We start from the raw sequence: 10,445 nt of genomic DNA, 5'->3' as shown, positions 1-10,445 counted from the left end.
ACGAGGATCAGGGAGGAGAAACACGAGGACCAGGGTGGAGAAACACTGTCCTATCACAAAAAGGTCTTATTTTCTAAACTGGTATTTTTTTCAGTAAGCAAATTTATTTCCATGATTTCAGTTTGTGCAATTTTATGGCTAATGGAAATGCAGCAGCGTCTTCACAGGTCTGACTAACAAATCAATGGTGGAGCTGCAGCTGATCCAGAAGCTGCTGCTGCTGGAGTTCTGACTAAAACAGGAAGATGGAGAAGAGACTGAAAACTACAGCTGGTAGTTTATAAACCTCTGAATGAATTAAAGATCTGCTGCTGCTGGATCAACCCTCTGACCTCTCTGGTCTCCTGGTTCTGGTTCTGCTCTGCATCCAGAACCAGATGCAGCATTCAGCTTCTATGCTCCACAGATCTGGAACAAAGAAAACTGCAAAAGAGCCGAAACACTGAGTTCCTTTAAATAAAGCCTGAGACCCAGGCAGTTAGCTCTGATAAAAACTGGAACATTGACCAACATGTTTGATGTGATTTGATGGTTTTAACAAACTGTGACGTTACTGTTTTCTCTGTCGGTGGCTGTTTGATGCATGACGCTGTATTTTTAGGTTTTTATCATGTGAAGCACACGGAGCTGCGTCGCTGTACAACTTTTCCAGCCACTCAAAGTGCAAACAAACCTGATCGATTGGTTCTGTGTTCCCGGAGTCAATCCTCGCTCTCTGATCTTGGAGTCTTTCCAGCGGATCGGTTCGGATGACGGTCGGCTCGGGAAGGTGGTACCCCAACCCCAGCTGGGTGATGGGCGGACTGCTTGTTGCCATGGTGACACGGCGGGTCTCTATCGTCTAACTTTATAGCGCTGGAAAGAATGACGGGACGTCTGGCAGCAACCCTCCGCCTGTTGCACCTGAGTGACTCACCGCCTGCTCTCACTCAGACCTGATGATTCAACTCTAGATGGACACAGAAAAAATAAACCTCTCAGCCGAGACTTTCAGCCCCTCCCCAGGGCGAAGCAGCAACTTTCAGCGAAATCATGACCCAACCCCGCAATCCTTCTTCCTGGCAGAAACATCCAGGCTTCCTGCAGGACAGAAGAAGAAACGTCTCTGCCTCTAGAGGCAGGTAAAAGGTTCTGCTGGAGTTCTGGTTGGTTTTTATTGGGTTTTGTTTGGTTTGATTATTTTGTCAGCTTTCGGAAATCCCAGCGATGTCAAGTCAAGCTTTCTAGAGCAACACATTTGAGCAACAGAGCAGTTTAAAGTGTTTACATCGTAAAAATACAAAAATAAAAAGCTCTAAAAAACATCATACAGTTCCACTGGAAAACCAATAAACATTATATATGATCAATTATCAAAATCATCAATACACATCAAACATGTTTGGTCAAACATTGAACAAACTTTCAAAACAAACTTTTGAAAGTTTGTTCAAAAGAAACTGAAAATAATTTTTAAGCTAAAAGAAATTTGAAGCTGAAATTTAAGTTTGAAACTGGAAAAAAAATGGAACTGAAAAATAATTTTAAACTTAAGAAAAAAAATTTCAAAACTACTTTTCAGATTCAAGTTTTTCAGATTCAAATCTTTTTTTAGTTTTTAATTTCAAACAAACTTTATGGCCCCAATATAGCTCCATATAATTCCCCTCTAATGTTGAATGGTTTTTGTGGCTGTTTTGACTGAATGATTATTAAATGAAGGTTGAAGGTGAAACCGGAAGGATGTCGGACCTGAATTCACCTGAAAGCAAACAGATGATGAGAATCTGATGTGCAATGTTTAAAAGTTCGGTTCGGTTCTGTTCGCGCCCCTGTGGATGATCTGGACCGGTTCTGATGGATCTGGACCCAGCTCTGGTTCTGGGTGCCGCCGGTGGAGTGACGTCACACCTGAACTTTGAACTTCTTTCCAGGTGCTGAACAAACAGGAGGTGTGAAAAATGTCGAAGTTTTCTCCAGCTTTCAACCAGCTCATTAACTCGGACTGGTTCTGTTTTACGCGTCCAGAACCGGATGAAGTCATGGAAACCCGGTGTGTCTGATGGCCCGGCTCCATCTTGTTTCTGCGCGGCTCCATATCTGCCGTCTGTTCTGTGCCGGACTTGGCGGGTCGAGCCGGCGGCGTGAAACCGGATCCGCCCGCAGCTCGGGCTGGTGTGGGAACAATGCAGGAGGTGAAACACATCCACGTTGTTTCTGGCGGCCTGAACACGCTGCTGGAGAGGATCAGAGCCTGATCCAGTTTCACGGAAACACCTCCAGGCAGAGCCGAGCGGCTTTGGGCTGAAGCACGACGAGCGGATCTAACACGAAACATCAGGTCCAGAACCTAAAGCAGGAACTCTGCGATGGTTCTCCCTGGACTGGGCCTGTCGCAACACGCAATACATCTTTTAATTACACAAATTAAAACGAGCTTTAAGGTTTGGGCCGGGTCAGGGTAGAACCCGGCCCGGCCCGGACCTTCAGGTGTAGGGCAGGCTGATTTCACATAAAATCAGCTTCATTCCAGATATCAGGAATTAGCTTATGACTAGAAATCAATTAATTGCTCGATTAATTAAACTCAACAGGTTTGTTGATTTTCTCTTTCTACCAAAAACTGAATGATAAAAATCTTCAATCTGGTGTTTTGGTCTAAATTAAATCTTTTCTGAAGGACAATTTTATCTACAGGAACTCCGCTGCTCATTTTATTTATTGTTTTTTATGTATTTATTTTGGGTATTTTAAATGTTTTCCAGTTTCAGTGTTAAATGTTCACTGTAATTTAAAGTTTATTGATATTTCAAAATGTGTTACAGTAACTTTGGATCAGGGTTTTCTGCTTCCGACCCAAAATGTTCAAATAACACAAATAAGAAACTAAATGTTGAGAACAGTTCAGGTAAATCAGGTAAGTCAAAGGTACATTTTACTAGATGTGACACAAACTGGAAGGATTTAACGTGACCTTTTTTCTGACCAATCAGCAGCTGGGAAACTGGTCGCCATGGGTTACCAGCAGTCAGTCCATCGTTTCAGTGAATTTACTCTGAAACTGCGTCATTTTTAACTGAATGAATTAAATTGTGAAAATGTGATTCTAGAAAAAAAAAAACCTCCATTTTTTCTCTTTACAGACTAAATAACCCAAATTATTTCTGTAAATTTTCACTTTTCAACGGCGCCTTGTGGAGAAACTGCATCTGTTTGCATTTGGAGAATAAAAGTCTCATCAAGTCGATGAGACGCAACAGGAATATTTGGATCTGAATTTGAAGTAAATTCAAACTTTTCAACCTTTTGACTGACCCGCGTCACCATGGAGACGCCACATAAGCTCTCCATCATACCTGGAAGCATCTTCTGACCTTTGACCTGTGTTTCCAGACTGGATCAGACGTAAAAACTGTAACTGGAAGCAACGAGTTTCCATCAGTGCTCCGGAAATTCCAGTCATTCCTCAATGATTCCTCCTATCATTGAGGAGACGGAGCCTTCCTGCCGATGCTGCGTCTGTTCTCCACCCTCACCCCTGACCTCTGACCCTCACTCGGCCCTAATAACAGGAAGTGATTGACTCCCTGCTGTGAGAGGAGGAAGGCGGTTGAGTCAGAGCGGCGTCGACCCGTTTCTAACGACCCGCTCCGATCCGCAGAACTTTGCAGATTTTCAGCCCAGAAATGGGGGAAATTCAAAACATCTGCTTCTGTTATGACTCAACTTTAATGGTTGGCCTCCACCTGCAGCGCCCCCTGGTGGGTGTTCACCTTTGGCTCCACAAATTTACCAAATCTACAAAAATGTGTCGAAAGAAAAAAAAAAAAATTTCCAGACTTTTTTGTTTTCCAGTTGACATGGCAACAGTGATGTCATCAGTTACGACCAGTCGGGTTTGAAGCTGATAATTCTGCATGACTCTGGTTTAAAATGCCACTAAGGCAACCAGTCCCACCAGCTACCAGCATTTATTTCATCTTCATGATTTATGATGAATTTTCATCCTCATATTAACGATAAGAGAGAAAATATTAATAATTTTAATATGTCAGCAGTTTAGTGGCTCCTTCATCACCATATTGTTGTTGTTGCCCTAATCTGGGAGGTATAAATATGTTAAAACATCCTCCTGAGTTGTTTTTATTATAATTATTACCATTATATGTTCTCAGATTTATATCATTCCCAACTAGCTGATTAGTTTAATGGTTTATTTGTATTTGTAGGAAATTATCCAGTGAAAGCAAAACTCACCCCAGAGAAACTGTTTGTCTCCACGTTCTCAGCTCTGATTGGATCATTGTTCTTGTTTATGGAAGAGGAGAGTGGGATTAGCAGAGCGCAGATGACTGGTTCCATAACACCGACAGCGTCTCAGGCCCGTTTCCCACACACCGGGCCCAAACATGTGGAAGCGTTTAAAGATGGCGGCCTCCAATCACCGTGTCATCCGTCACGCCGACACCTCCCTGAGAGGGCCGTGAACCCGGCCGACAGACCAGAGGTCAGCGGCGACGAGGCCGAGCTCCAGGGCGGACCGCTGGCCTCCGGGCCGGGCCGACCGGGCCGGGCTGACCGGCGCCGGCCGGGCACAACAGGATCCAGGCAGGATGTGGCCTGATGCCGTTAAGGTCCAAACTCTTCACCACCTGAACTAAAACTGTCAACCTGAAAGTAACTGATATTTTAAAATCTGGCATTTAAAAATGTAGGAAAAAAAGCTAAATGTTTAACTTTTATCTGCACAGTTAACACAACAAAATATTTTAATAAAATGAAGAAGTCTGATTTCCAGTTGCACTGCAAAAATACAAAATCTCACCAAGTGTTTTTGTCTAGTTTTTAGTGCAAATGTAATAAGACAAAATTAACTTATAAATATCGTTTCACCAAGATATAGAAGCTTGTTTTAAGTGGATAATTAATTAATTTTGATGAAAACTTCTTGTTCTATTTGCAGATTATTTCACTTCAAGACATTTTTCCATGTTACAAGTAAATTAATGGAGCAGGTACTTTTTCATCAATATTAAGGAATTATTCACTTAAATCACGCTCCTATCTTGCTTAAATGTTATTTTTAAGTTAGTTTTGTGCTGAGATAATAGACTAAAACTACTTGTTAAGATTTTGTGTTTTTGCAGTGTAAAATCTTGCAGGTTTGCCTTATTTAAAAAACAAAACATCATGATGGAGTTGTGTGAATGCAACACAAAACGTAACTTCCTGCAGGATTCAAACATCCTTTTTCTAAATCTGCGGTCAGAGTTTCCAGTCCAACCGTCTTCGGATCAGAAAACGTTTGATATGAAGGTCCAGATGTCAGGAAATGAAGGAATTTTATTGAAAACTTCTTTGGAGTGTGTCTTGATGTGCATGCTGATTGGGATCAATGGTGTGAAATTCACAGAGCTCTAAAGTTCCTCCCTCAATGCTCAGACTGACTGTTGGACGCTCCAGTTGCTGCCTGATGACCTGATCGGCCACCTTTAGCTTTCTGGTGTTTTTTACCATGCGACTCGAGTTCAGGCTGGATTCAGCCAGGACTGCATGAGGCAAAGATCTTTCAGCTAAATGCAGGGACATTGCTGCTTTTTAGGATTATATGTTGTGATTGTGCAGCTTTATGGTTCATCTTAGTTAATTTCCTGTGACTATAAGTTAACTCATCGAACAGAACAGTGTAGCTTCGCTGCTGCAGCTAACTCTGACTCTCCTGGCTCAGCTGGTCTTCATTTCTCCTCCGTCACTCACATGTTGGCACTTAGGCTCTGCTACAACAACACATTTTTCTGGGGTTAATATGGCCGACTTGTTGGCTTCAGTTCTGCTCCTTTAACCTCAAACCTCCACACAATCCCACCACATGTCAAAACAACGAGCTAATTACGTGAGCTAAGTAAACAGCTCTCTGATTGGCTGCCTGCAGAGCTCTCACGTCAACGCGACGGTCCAGGAGTCGACATGCGTTTTCTGTCGCTTGTGTCTCTTTCTGCTGGGTCTCTTTGGGCCTTTTGCAGTCGGGTCTGGTAACAGAACCCGACTCGTGTTTTCATCCGTCACATTAAAACAAGCTGCATTCCAGGAAACAAAGAAACAGGGAGGACAGTCTGGAAACAATTCAGCCAATTAGAAATGAGAGCAGGAATGATGGGAATTCAGGGAAGTATTCTCAATATTTACCCTGAATTTACAGACATGCAGATAATTTAATCCAGACTGCAAGAGTTTTTATTTGTGATTTATTCTGAGGTAAAGAGAGCTGAAGACATCTTGCTGTGTCTGGTCAGGCCAAAGCTGGAAGGTTCAACGTTCGTCCATTTGAAATTCTCACCAGGATGCATCTAAACGGATTCATCAGGATTCACTCTGGGTCTTTTCCTCTGGAGGTTTCTGGACTTTTCCAACAGGATCAGAACCAGAACACGCTGACTGATGGTCTATTTAAAGTTCTGCAGTCAAAAACTCATTCATTTAGAATGTCACAGTTCTAAACTGAAATTTGAAAACTAAATATTCAGTTAGGAGCTCAATATTTAGCTCCAAGCTAAATGTTTAGCTTGGAGTTTGCATTTAATATTTAGTTTGCTTACATTTAGTGAACTAAATATTTAGTTTGGAGCAAAATACTTAGTTTACAAACTGAATATTAAGTTTAAGAAGTTAAATATTTGGTTAGCAAGCAATATAGCCACAAAATAAATGTCTGGCTTGCGAACTAAATATTAATTTTGATAATCAAATATTTAATTTGGAACTCTGTGCTTATAAATTTCCATTTAATCTCTTTTAACTATCTAAATAATCCAAACGATTGTTTTTTTTCTCTGCGTATCTTTACAAACGACGTCCATTAAGCAGAGCATGATTTAAAAATCTTCTAAACTTTCACTTGTTGACCAAATTATCACCTAATTTTTGACTTATAAACTGCTCCGTGTTTATTTGCTCATGTTGACTCGGTTTCTCGTTCCTTCGATGTTTCATAGTCATGCCGTCGATGATCGGAGGGAAACTGTGTTTTCATTGCCCCCTTGTTTGTCGAGGACATTGTGAACTCGAGTAAATATTTCAGAATAAGAGCCAGAACTTTCAGGTCCACGTTGTTCCATTCCAGAGAAGTTTGATCAGGCAGAGGTCATAGGTCACGCTGAGTCTAACAGAAATACAAACATCACCTGTAGAGGGCCTTTCAGCAAATATATGACGATGTGTTCAAAGTTCTGGTTTCAAGCTGGATCAGTGCCGTGTCTGCGGGTCGGACAGGTAGACCAGGTCATAACTGACCTGGACGCTGTGAAACAGCTGCGGTTGGTTGGCTCCATTTAAAGAAACAAACATTTACAACCATTTTGTTTTTCATGTTTCATGAAGACTTTGATGACATATGCATGTCAGAGCTGGTTCTGAAAGCAGTTTGTTCAATTCGTCAGTTTATTGAACAAAAACCGACAACAAAAATACAGCGATAAATTTATCAAATTGATATAATAACATTAAACAAGACAAACACAAACTTCATGCTCATTTCTAGTTCTTGTGTGAAGGGAAAGTTATTTTTCTCTGCAAAGCATTTGAGTCTTTTGCGTAGCGGAAAAGTTGCTCGTTTCTAGTTCTCCCATAAATCTGATGCACAAGCAACACGACCTGGAGTCAAACAGCTGAACTTCATTTCTGTTCCTCACAGTGAGAAGCTGATTAAAGAAAGAAAAACACTTTGGACCTCAAACACTTTAAAACAGAAACCAAAACCAGGAAGAAGTAGAAGAAGGTTGAAAGAGATGAATGGGTCGTGGTTCAGCTGCAGCTGGTGAACCAGCATCCAGACAGACCCGAGTCTGTTGCTGCCGTGACATGAACCACAACAACCCCGTCAGATCAAAACTCGCAGCCTTCGCTGTGTGAAAGTACCGCGCTTCAGTCCGCACCTTTCACTTCGAGGAATTTTAACTCTAGCTGCGAGTACTTCCCCGTCCACTCATTATGATAAACGAGGCCCACATGAAGAGGCCGGATGTTTCTGAGGAACCACAGCAGCATCTGTCTGGTTTCTCTGAGGCTTTTCTGAGCGCCGACAAAAATCCCACCAGCTTCACGCCTGGCTTTGTTTTCTGAGAGCTGCAGCAACATGAAAGTCCGAGGCAGAGAAAGTCCTGACGTTTTCTCATCAGTCAGGATGTTTGCTCCTCGGTGGGCTTCAGGGGCGGAGTTCCCCTCTTCTTCTTCTTCTGCTTCTTCTTCTCTGTGACAAACGGCAGCAGGAGGAAACCTGCTGCAGCAGCAGCCGTCAGATCATCTGCAGGTGATTTCCTGCAGCTGCTGACAGGAAACTAACCGACTGTAAGATGCTGATCGGCACATTTCGCTTTCAGATCCACAGAATAGTTTCAGTAAATCACCTGTTGGTTCATAAACTGGCCTGGTGGTTCTGCACGGCTTTCAAGGCTTTTGAGGTTTAATCAAAGTCTGTCAAAAATCAGTAAATGAAAATGAATTCAATAATTTCCATTTGCTTGATTTATGTTTTCTCTCTTCCAGAAACTGAATGATAGAAGTTGTCAGTCTGATATTTTGGTCTCAACCAGCTCTTTTTTTGAATGATAGTTTTGTTTATAGAGATTTTATTTTATTTGTTGTTTCTGTTGTTTAGTTTATTTATTTTGGATATTTAAAATGTCTTCCAGTTTCTGCGTTAAATGTTGACTAGAATTTAAAGTTTATTGATCTTAGAGAATGAGTTCTTATGGTGTCATTACTTTATGTTACGCTTCTCAAAACAACAATATTATTGTTTATCTCAAAAACTTCTGGGACAATTTATCATCCATCAAACTGTGTTACTGTGTCAGGCCTGATTAATCAGCAACACTGAAACTAATTTTCACTATATTCCTCGAAATAGCTGCGTCTTACAATTATGCGCAAAGAAAGTTTAAGAAATTAAATTTAAATCATTTGTGAATAAGCTTGTTCACATGATAAGTCATTAAAAATCATGGATGTAAACAGATGAGATATATTCATAAGTCAGCATCTATCAGCCAATCAGAGGACACGTTGGAGCGACAAGCCCCGCCTACTTTGGAGCGCTATGCGCCATTTTGGAGAAGCCAGTGATTTTACAGATCGAAGACCTATTGATTCAACACAACAGTTTTACAAACTGTGTGATGCTGCGAGTCCTTCAAAAAACGGTTGGAAGCACCAGGCTGAAGACTTTTATCGTCTAGTTTTTGGTAGAAAGAGAAAAAACAAAAACAAATCACAAAGATGGTAATTATTCAGCTAGTTTTAATGTATCATGCATGGATTGATTTATGACTTATTGTGTTGTTTAACACATGATCACCCTTCGTTTTGTTTTATGTGAATAAAACTCTGGACTAAAACATGAAAATCATTTTGTTTTATTAAAGGAAACTGAAAGGTTTCCACTTCTGGATTATTTATTGGTGCATCCTGTTTACCAGAGTCATGAGCCAATCATGGAAAACCACAGTTATGATGATACAGCAGCTGTAAAAACACAATAAACTGGGATTCCCATCATCATAAAGAAGGAATTCCTCTGATGTTAAACTTGTATTTCCCTTATTTTTCCATCTGACCATCTGGATTACTTCTCAGAAAATTCCAAAATAAAAATGAATTCCCCTCATAGGCAAAACTTTGATCTGATTCTGAAAACATTAACAAGCTGGCTCATTTAGCCAGCAGGTGGAAGTTTTGAGGTTTTTTTACTGTGACTTTAAAGAGAGCCTAGCCACGCCCCCTGACAAATTTTGAAACATTTAACAAAAGTGGGCGGAGCAAATGCTTTGGGGGCGTGGTCAAGTCGAGGGAAAGAATAGTTGCCATCTTAGCAACTTTGCTGCTATATTTATTGACTTTTCAGACCTGGTGACTTTTTGTGTTTATATATTCATATATATATATATATATATATATATATATATATATATATATATATATATATATATATATATGACTTATTGTGTATATATATATCCCTCTTCTTCCTCACATCATGTCTTTATGAAACTATGAAACAAAAACGGAAGAGTTAGGATGTATCTTACTAGTGAAAGAATTACATATAAATAATAGTCTTTACCACCTGTGTAAACTTTGCTGGTGAATGTTATAACACATAATATAAGTTTTATAATATGTGTTACATTGTTTCATTTCTAATATAGGCTCTTGTGTCGGATAATCTAAGTCAATGTTAGAGAATAATGAATTATTTTAGATTTACAGAATCTCAGTTATCCTTCATAGCGGCTGAACCCGTATTACACCAAGCACTGTAGCTAATATTAGCTGGTATCTCGCCGGTGGACATAAATACAGTAAAGTATTATTCTAATCACAAAATATTCACAATAATATGTCCATCTTACTTGTGAAATGTTGTCTGTGGAGCCTCACATCAATAGACCATCGATCAGAACAACAATATC

The sequence above is a fragment of the Poecilia reticulata genome, chromosome 5 (genome assembly GCF_904066995.2).
Source record: "Poecilia reticulata chromosome 5, P_reticulata-male-v2, whole genome shotgun sequence".
Taxonomy (NCBI): domain Eukaryota; kingdom Metazoa; phylum Chordata; class Actinopteri; order Cyprinodontiformes; family Poeciliidae; genus Poecilia; species Poecilia reticulata.
Note: the sequence above shows the minus strand (reverse complement) of the source record.